The following is a 10,569-nucleotide window of genomic DNA, read 5'->3' as shown; positions in this document are numbered from 1 at the left end:
AACCGCTCTGAAGTCACAGTTAAAAGAGCAGTGATGATCCATTGCATCATGATGGGAAAGGAAGTGGAGGTTCATCAGCTGATTTCAACTGAGCTCTATAAGATTGCTAACAAAAATTCAAAAGAGGCCAGGTTGGCTTATCCAAGCGTGATTTCTCTGCTCTGCAAGGACGCTAGAGTAAGGATGGGAATAACTGAATATATCCTAATTGAAAAGTCAATCACCAAAGCATCAATGGAGAGACAACAAGCACAGGAGGATCCTATCAAGAAGAGAGCACAGGAATTCCTCCCAGAGATTCCTCAAGCGGAATATTGGGAATATCTTGAGACGTCTGTCACCAAGATACAAGAAGCTATGGAGCAAATAATAAAACAACAGAAGGAACACAGTCAAATGCTGACCTATATGTTTAAGGAACAAGAGGAGCAGGGGCGTGACTTAAGGGAACTGAAGCGCCAAAAGTCTTCTCTTGTAGGACCAAGCATCCCAAGGATCAGAGGAACCCCCGTGCCCCCAGAATAAAGGTTGTTAATTTCCAATTTCTGCCTTAACTCTGTGACAGTGTCCTTATAAAAGTTTACCTTAGAAGTCATATAATAGTAATTAGTATCTATTTGATTTTATCTCCAATTAAGCTATAGTTTATTTTTCTCATCATCATTAAACATGAATAAGATAGTAGATCTCTTGAATAAGAAGCAATAAAATTTCGAGTTCAATAAAAGAAATTCTAATTGGTTAAATGTGGTGGCAATGCTTTCTATCTTCTGAATGAATGCTTGAACAGTGCATATGTCTTTTGAATTTGTTGTTTAAGACTGTTAAATATGTTGGCTCTTGAAAGAATGATGAACATGAGACATGTTATTGATAATCTGAAAAATCATAAAAATGATTCTTGAAGCAAGAAAAAGCAGCAAAGAACAAAGCTTGCAGAAAAAAAAATAAAAAAAATAAAAAAAATAAAAAAAAATATAGAAAGAAAAAGCAAGCAGAAAAAGCCAATAACCCTTAAAACCAAAAGGCAAGGGCAATTGAAAAGGATCCCAAGGCTTTGAGCATCAGTGGATAGGAGGGCCTAAAGGACTAAAATCCTGGTCTAAGCGGCTAAACCAAGCTGTCCCTAACCATGTGCTTGTGGCGTGAAGGTGTCAAGTGAAAACTTGAGACTGAGCGGTTAAAGTCAAGGTCCAACTCCAAAAAGAAGAGTGTGCTTAAGAACTCTGGACACCTCTAATTGGGGACTTTAGCAAAGCTGAGTCACAATCTGAAAAGGTTCACCCAGTTATGTGTCTGTGGCATTGATGTATCCGGTGGTAACACTGGAAAACAAAGTGCTTAGGGCCACGGCCAAGACTCATAAAATAGCTGTGTTCAAGAATCATCATACTGAAATAGGATACTCAATAACACTATCTGAATTCTAAGTTCCTATAGATGCCAATCACTCTGAGCTTCAATGGATAAAGTGAGATGCCAAAACTGTTCAGAAGCAAAAAGCTACTAGTCCCGCTCATCTAATTAGGATCTGAGCTTCAATAAAAAAAAAACTCTGAGATATTATTGCTTCTCAACCTATTAGTCTTCTATTTTATTTGTCTAGTTGCTTGAGGACAAGCAACAGTTTATGTTTGGTGTTGTGATGAGCGGATATTTTATACGCTTTTTGGGGATAATTTCATATAGTTCTGAGTATGTTTTAGTTAGTTTTTAGTCTATTTTTATTAGTTTTTAGGAAAAATTCATATTTCTGGACTTTACTATGAGTTGTGTGTTTTTCTGTAATTTCAGGTATTTTTCTGGCTGGAATTGAAGGAGCTGAGCAAAAATCTGATTTAGGCTGAAAAAGGACTGCTGATGCTGTTGGATTCTGACCTCCCTGCACTCAAAGTGGATTTTCTGGAGCTACAGAACTCGAAATGGCGTGCTTCCAATTGCGTTGGAAAGTAGACATCCAGGGCTTTCCAGCAATATATAATAGTCCATACTTTGCACAAGAATAGACGACGTAAACCGGCGTTCAACGCCAGTCCTCTGCCCAAGTCTGGCGTCCAGCGCCAGAAAAGGAGCAAAAACTGGAGTTGAACGCCCAAACTGGCACAAAAACTGGCGTTCAACTCCACAAATGGCCTCTGCACGTGAATTGCTTAAGTCTCAGCCCCAGCACACACCAAGTGGGCCCCAGCACACGGAAGTGGGCCCCAGAAGTGAATTTCTGCATCATCCATCATAGTTTATCCAATTTTTGTAAACCTAGGCTACTAGTTTAGTATTTAAACAACTTTTAGAGACTTATTTTTGCATCTCATGATATTTTTAGATCTAAACTTTGTATTCTCTGACAGCATGAGTCTCTAAACCCCATTGTTGGGGGTGAGGAGCTCTGCTGTGTCTCGATGAATTAATGCAAGTATTTCTGTTTTCCATTCAAACACGCTTGTTCCTATCTAAGATGGTCATTCGCGCTTAACTGTGATGAAGGTGATGATCTATGACATTCATCACCTTCCTCAAACCACGAACGTGTGCCTGACAACCACCTCCGTTCTATATCCGATCGAATGAGTATCTCTTAGATTCTGTAATCAGAATCTCCGTGGTATAAGCTAGAACTGATGGCAGCATTCATGAGAATCTGGAAAGTCTAAACCTTGTCTGTGGTATTCCGAGTAGGATTCAAGGATTGAATGACTGTGACGAGCTTCAAACTCTTGAAGGATGGGCGTTAGTGACAGACGCAAAAGGATAGTAAATCCTATTCCAACCGGATCGAGAACCAACCAGTGATTAGCCGTGCTGTGACAGAGCGCGTGAGCGTAGTTTTCACTGGAAGGATGGAAGGTAGCCATTGACAACGGTGATCCACCAACACACAGCTTGCCATAGGAGGACGTGCGTGCGTGAACAAGAAGACAGAGGAAAGCAGAGATTCAGAAGACAAAGCATCTCCAAAACTCCAACATATTCTCCATTACTGCATAACAAGTAACTTTTAATTCATGCTCTCCTGTTTATTCGCAATTCACTTGATAAACATAATTGACTTCCTGACTAAGATTTACAAGATAACCATAGATTTCTTCAAACCAACAATCTCCGTGGGATTCGACCCTTACTCACGTGAGGTATTACTTGGATGACCCAGTGCACTTGCTGGTTAGTGGTACGAGTTGTGAAAAGTGTGATTCACAATTCGTGCACCAAAGATTCTTGGTGACTTTACTGCACCTAATTCCAATTTACATGGAAGAAGCATCTCCATTCCTGCCATTGGAGCAAACAACTTTGAGCTGAAACCTCAATTAGTTTCTCTAATGCAGCAGAACTGCAAGTTTCATGGACTTCCATCTGAAGATCCTTTTCAGTTCTTAACTGAGTTCTTGAAGATATGTGATACTGTTAAGACTAATGGAGTAGATCCTGAAGTCTACAGGCTCATGCTTTTCCCTTTTGCTGTAAGAGACAGAGCTAGATTATGGTTGGATTCTCAACCCAAAGACAGCCTGAACTCTTGGGATAAGCTGGTCACGGCTTTCTTAGCCAAGTACTTTCCTCCTCAAAAGCTGAGCAAGCTTAGAGCTGATGTTCAAACCTTCAGACAAAAAGAAGGTGAATCCCTCTATGAAGCTTGGGAAAGATACAAACAGTTGACCAAAAAGTGTCCCTCTGACATGCTTTCAGAATGGACCATCCTGGATATATTCTATGATGGTTTATCTAAGCTATCAAAGATGTCACTGGACACTTCTGCAGGTGGATCCATTCACCTAAAGAAAACGCCTGCAGAAGCTCAAGAACTCATTGACATGGTTGCTAATAACCAGTTCATGTACACTTCTGAAAGGAATCCTGTGAATAATGGGACGCCTATGAAGAAGGGAGTTCTTGAGATTGATACTCTGAATGCCATATTGGCTCAGAACAAAATATTGACTCAGCAAGTCAATATGATCTCTCAGAGTCTGCATGGAATGCAAGCTGCATCCAACAGTACTCAAGAGGCTTCTCAAGCAGAAGAAGCTTATGATCCTGAGAACCCTACAATAGCAGAGGTAAATTACTTAGGTGAACCTTATGGAAACACCTATAACTCATCATGGAGAAATCATCCAAATTTCTCATGGAAGGATCAAAAGCCTCAACAAGGCTTTAATAATGGTTGAAGAAACAGGATTAACAATAATAAACCTTTTCCATCATCCACTCAGCAACAGACAGAGAACTCTGAACAAAATACTTCTAATTTAGCAAACTTAGTCTCTGATCTGTCTAAGGCCACTATAAGTTTCATGAATAAAACAAGATCTTCCATTAGAAATCTGGAAGCACAAGTGGGCCAGCTGAGTAAAAGGATCACTGAAATCCCTCCTAGTACTCTCCCAAGCAATACAGAAGAGAATCCAAAAGTTTGTATTTTCTAACGGCATGAGTCTCTAAACCCCATTGTTGGGGGTGAGGAGCTCTGCTGTGTCTCGATGAATTAATGCAAGTATTTCTGTTTTCCATTCAAACACGCTTGTTCCTATCTAAGATGTTCATTCGCGCTTAACTGTGATGGAGGTGATGATCTGTGACACTCATCACCTTCCTCAAATCATGAACGTGTGCATGACAACCACCTCCGTTCTATATACGATTGAATGAGTATCTCTTAGATTCCTTAATCAGAATCTCCGTGGTATAAGCTAGAACTGATGGCGGCATTCATGAGAATCCGGAAAGTCTAAACCTTGTCTGTGGTATTCCGAGTAGGATTCAAGGATTGAATGACTGTGACGAGCTTCAAACTCCTGAAGGCTGGGCGTTAGTGACAAATGCAAAAGGATAGTAAATCCTATTCCAACCGGTGATTAGCCGTGCTGTGACAGAGCGTGTGAGCGTAGTTTTCACTGGAAGGATGGAAGGTAGCCATTGACAACGGTGATCCACCAACACACAGCTTGCCATAGGAGGACGTGCGTGCGTGAACAAGAAGACAGAGGAAAGCAGAGATTCAGAAGACAAAGCATCTCCAAAACTCCAACATATTCTCCATTACTACATAACAAGTAACCTTTAATCCATGCTCTATTGTTTATTTGCAATTCAACTGATAAACATAACTGACTTCCTGACTAAGATTTACAAGATAACCATAGATTGCTTCAAACCAACAATCTCCGTGGGATTCGACCCTTACTCACGTGAGGTATTACTTGGACGACCCAGTGCACTTGCTGGTCAGTGGTACTAGTTGTGAAAAGTGTGATTCACAATTCGTCCACCAGCTACCCAGGTCCGACCCGCACCTCGCTCAAAAGGCCCAAAAACCGGCCCTCCAGAGCTCCTAACCAACTTTTGAATTCACTCGTCCATCTTATCTTAACCAGATAAGATAAGATAAGATACTCATCACCACCTATAAATAGGGGACCCAAGCCCCTCCAGGTATTCATTAATTCCACATACCTTATACCTCTTAGATCCATTCTGACTTGAGCGTCGAAGTGTCTTTGCAGGTACCTCCCCCCATTGCTCCAGTCAAGCGACCCGGCTTCAGCCTTGATCCGCAGGTTCCCGATCCACCCTTCAAACCCGTACCAAAGACATCTCGTACATTGGCGCCGTCTGTGGGGAACTTGCGCCAGCCAAGCCGGATGGGGGACGTCTTAGAGGAAACCCCCTCAAGCCAGGATGACTCCCGACCGCTTCATCCAACCCCAGAACACCGGGAAATCACGAACCAAGCAAGAATAGCAAGTACTATCTACCACACGAATGACTACGTCGTCACGGACCAACGACATCCCGAGAAAGCTAGGGACAAAGCGGCACAGATCATCCAGGACCTCTGCCTTCGGGTCCAGGAGCTCGAAGGCAAACTAACCAATAGAGAAAAACACAACAACGAACACGGAAGCCAGGCAACTTCCAGATCAAGATCCTGCCGCGGCAGGTCACCAACCCGACGACACGATAGGAGAGACGGTCGCAGCGCCTCACGCGACCACCATCACGAGAAATCGCCGGAACAACAGTACAACAAGAAACACAACCGCAGCGCTTCCCGAGATCTAAGTCGTCAACACGACTCAGACGAAGATCGAAGATACCGAAATACCAAGTGCACAAGAAACGACCACACAATAATGGGAGCTACACCCTTCACAGAAAGAATCTTAAGAGCGAAACTCCCCAAAGGTTTCGACAAACCTACCGACATGAAGTACGATGGGATCAAGGACCCCCATGAACATCTAATGGCCTTCGAGGCTAGGATGAACCTAGAAGGAGCGGCCGACGCGGTCCGATGCAGAGCCTTCCCGGTAACCCTGGCAGGGCCGGCAATCAAATGGTTCAACGCCCTCCCAAACGGATCCATAGCCAGTTTCCACGATATAACATGAAAGTTCATGGCCCAATTCACAACTAGAATCACCAAAGCCAAACACCCCATCAGCTTGCTAGGGGTCACACAAAAACAAGAAGAATCCACAAGGAAATGCCTCGACCGCTTCAACGACGAATGCCTAACGGTCGACGGACTCACGGATTCCGTCGCAAGACTTTGCTTAACCAACGGACTCATGAACGAAGATTTTCGCAAACACCTCACCACCAAACCAGTATGGACCATGCACGAGATCCAGAATGTCACCAAAGATTACATCAATGACGAAGAAGTCAGCCAGGTTGTCGCTGCTAACAAACGGCAGCACGACAACACCCAACATGGCAACTCGACTTCTCACCAAAATCCACCACCCAGAGAGAATCAAAGGGACCACCCCAGACCGACAAACACAAACCGACCACCGAGAATTGGCAAATTCTCTAATTACACGCCCCTGACAGCACCCATTATCGAAATATACCACCAAATAGCAGATCGAGGCATCATTCCGAAAGCTCGACAACTCAAAGAAAGGACGGGAGGCAACAAAACCCTCTACTGCGACTACCACCGAGGTTATGGTCACAAAACACAAGATTGTTTTGACCTTAAAGACGCCCTCGAACAAGCCATACGAGACGGCAAACTCCCAGAATTTGCCAAAATCATCAGAGAACCAAGATGTGTGGAAAGAGACAGGTCGCCGGAAAAAGACGGGCGTAACCCGAGAACCCAAAAGCAACCCCCCAGGGAAAGCCCAGAAGACGACCCAACCATCATAGTAAACATCATCACGGAAAGGACATATCGAGCAAGTCGAAACTAACAATGAAAAAAGATCTCAAAGTAATGGCTGTCAGAAACCAGACTCCAACCATTGCGGCCGACAACACGATAACCTTCTTACCAGAGGATTGCCATCACGGCACCTCGGCTGAAGATGCCCCCTTTGTCATCTCGGCTAGAATCGGAACAGGACTAGTACGAAGGATACTGGTGGACACCGGGGCAGACTCGAACATCCTCTTCCGAGGAGCCTTCGATAAGCTTGGGCTCCACAACGACAACCTCCAAACACACCGCAACGGTGTCACGGGACTCGGAGACAACTTTCTCAAACCAAATGGCTCAACCACCCTTCCCATCACCATAGGAACAAGCAACCAAAAGAAGACAATCCTATCTGAATTCGTAGTCCTAAAAGACTCCACAGCCTATAACGTGATTCTCAGAAGAAAAACAATCAACGACTTCTCCGCAGTCATCTTTACCAAATACCTCCTCATGAAGTTTAGAACCGACGACGGCTCCGTCGGTACCATCCACGGGGACCGAGAAGTCGCAGCCGAATGCGACAACACCAGCCTAGCCCGAAGGAAGAAATCCCGAGATGCGGCCGGAGTATTCCTAGCCGATCTGGATGCTCGACAAGACGGCCAACCCAGGCCAGAGCCAGAAGGAGACATGGAAAAACTGCAAATAGGGCCAAGCAAAGAGGAATACACCTTCATTAATAGGAACCTCCCATATGATCTCAAAGAAGAACTCTCCCAACTCTTGAAGCAAAACAGAGATTTGTTCGCATTCACACCAGCCGACATGCCGGGAATAAACCCCGACCTAATGTCCCACCGGCTAGCTGTGGATCCCAAAGCTAAACCAGTGGCACAAAGGAGACGGAAAATGTCACCAGACCGAGCCGTCGAGATCAAAAAGCAAGTTAAAGCCCTACTCGAAGCCAACTTCATCAGGGAATTCCCCTACACGACTTGGCTAGCCAACGTCGTGCTAGTAAAAAAATCTAATGGAAAATGGCGAATGTGCGTCGACTGCACGGACCTCAACAAAGCCTACCCAAAGAACGCCTTTCCCCTACCAAACATCGACGGACTAGTAGATGCCGCATCCGGCCACCGATACCTCAGCTTCATGGACGCATATTCCGGCTACAATCAGATCCCGATGCACCGACCAGACGAAGAGAAAACAGTGTTCATCATCCCAGACGGGACATACTGCTACACAGTGATGCCTTTCGGCCTGAAAAACGCCGGAGCCACCTATCAAAGACTTGTCAACAAGATATTCCAAAACCTATCCGGAAGCAAACTAGAAGTCTACATAGACGACATGCTCGCTAAGACCGAATCTAGCGAACAACTCACCGACGACCTCAAGGTCATAATGAACACGCTACGAAAGCACCAAATGCGACTCAACCCATCAAAATGTGCCTTCAGGATGGAGGCAGGGAAATTCCTCGGTTTTATGATCACGCAACGTGGAGTTGAAGCAAACCCGAAGAAATGTCGCGCCGTCTTCGAGATGACGAGCCCAAAAAACCTTAAAGACATCCAAAAGCTCACCGGCCGACTAACAGCGTTATCACGCTTTCTCGGGGCATCAGCTCAAAAAGCGATCCCTTTCTTCAAACTGATGAGAAAAGGAGCCCCTTTCAAATGGGAAACGGAATTTGAAGAATCATTCCAACATTTCAAAAAAGTCCTAGCAGAACCACCAATCCTCGCCAAACCCCAAACAAGGAAAACACTATACCTATACCTCTCCATAACGGAAGAGGCACTTGCAGCAGCACTCATCCGTGAAGACGAGAAAAAAGAACAAAAACTCGTATACTTCATAAGCAAATTCTTACAAGATGCGGAAGCTCGATACTCACGATTAGAAAAGCTAGCTTTCGCACTCCTTACAGCCTCCCGGCGCCTACGACAATACTTCCAAGCTCACTCCGTGACGGTCCGAACCGATCAAGCGGTCAAGCAGGTATTACAGAAACCCGATTTGTCGGGAAGAATGCTAGCATGGTCCATCGAGCTATCCCAATTCTAGATTAAATTCGAACCCCGAAACGCAATCAAAGCACAAGCCATGGCCGATTTTATCGCCGAGATGACTCCGGGAAAGCTCGCCCCTGAATCGTGGAAACTACACGTCGACGGCTCGTCAAACGTCACCCACGGAGGCGCCGGAGTCATACTTGAAAACCAAAACGGGATCACAATCGAACAGTCAGTACGATACGAATTCCCAGTATCGAACAACCAAGCAGAATACGAGGCCCTCTTGGCAGGCCTAGCCCTAGTGCGGGAAGTCGGGGCAAAGATCCTAGAGGTAAATACCGATTCGCAGGTAGTCAGTTCCCAAATTAACGGAGACTACTAGACACGAGATCCCCTACTCCAGCAATACCTCACCAAGGTAAATAAACTGAAAGAAGGGTTCGAGCAGATTACCATACAACACATTCCTAGGGAACGAAACGCCAGGGCAGACCTACTTTCCAAACTAGCCAGTACCAAACCAGGAAACGGTAACAAATCGCTAATTCAGGAAGTCGTTAGGTCACCCTCCGTGTCAACAACAACCAACGCCCATCTGACATCCTCGAACCGGGAATCCTGGACCTATCCTATTCTACAGTACCTCATCGACGGAACTCCACCACTAGACCCGAAAGAGGGAAAGCGAATAAAAAGGGAAGCCGCCAACTATACCATCGTCGCAGGACAACTATACAAATGCGGATTCTCGCAACCCCTGCTCAAATGCATCGAACCCGGGGACACAGAGTACATACTCCGCGAAATCCACGAAGGTTGTTGCGGCTACCACGTCGGAGTTAAAACGTTAGCCCAAAAAATCATCAGGGCAGGCTACTTCTGGCCCACAATTATCCGAGACTCCATACAAATAGTCAAAAACTGTGATAAATGCCAAAGGCACGCCAATATCCACCAAGTCGCCCCTCACCAGCTCAGCATCATATCGGCAGAACTGCCATTTGGCACCTGGGGTATCGACCTCGTCGGGCCCTTCCCTACGGCACCCGGCCAACTCAGGTATCTCATCGTCGCCATAGACTATTACACCAAATGGATCGAAGCTGAACCCCTAGCCTCTATAACGGCAACTCAGTGCCAAAAATTCCTCTGGCAACAGATAATCACCCGATTCGGGATCCCCGAGATCGTTATCTCGGACAAAAGAACCCAATTTGCTGACAAGAAATTCAGAGAATTTTTAGAAGGGCTACGCGTATCTCACCGTTTTAGCTCGGTAGAACACCCCCAAACAAACAGACAGGTGGAATCCGCAAACAAAATAATCATCAAAGGACTCAAGAAGCGGCTCGACGAAGCTAAAGGATTATGGGCCGACGAACTCGGATTGGT

General features: G+C 45.2%; 1 non-coding gene across 1 annotated transcript; it reads right to left on the bottom strand.

Annotated features, from left to right (window-relative positions):
- Positions 1-3,572: 3,572 nt before the first annotated feature.
- On the bottom strand, positions 3,573-3,680 carry LOC112781694 (small nucleolar RNA R71). Its single transcript, XR_003192454.1, has one exon. It is a non-coding gene; the product is annotated as a small nucleolar RNA R71 (small nucleolar RNA).
- Between the last annotated feature and the right edge of the window lie 6,889 nt (positions 3,681-10,569).

The sequence above is a fragment of the Arachis hypogaea genome, chromosome 19, assembly GCF_003086295.3.
Source record: "Arachis hypogaea cultivar Tifrunner chromosome 19, arahy.Tifrunner.gnm2.J5K5, whole genome shotgun sequence".
Classification (NCBI taxonomy): Eukaryota; Viridiplantae; Streptophyta; class Magnoliopsida; order Fabales; family Fabaceae; genus Arachis; species Arachis hypogaea.
Note: the sequence above shows the minus strand (reverse complement) of the source record. Positions and strands in the feature narration are given on the sequence as shown.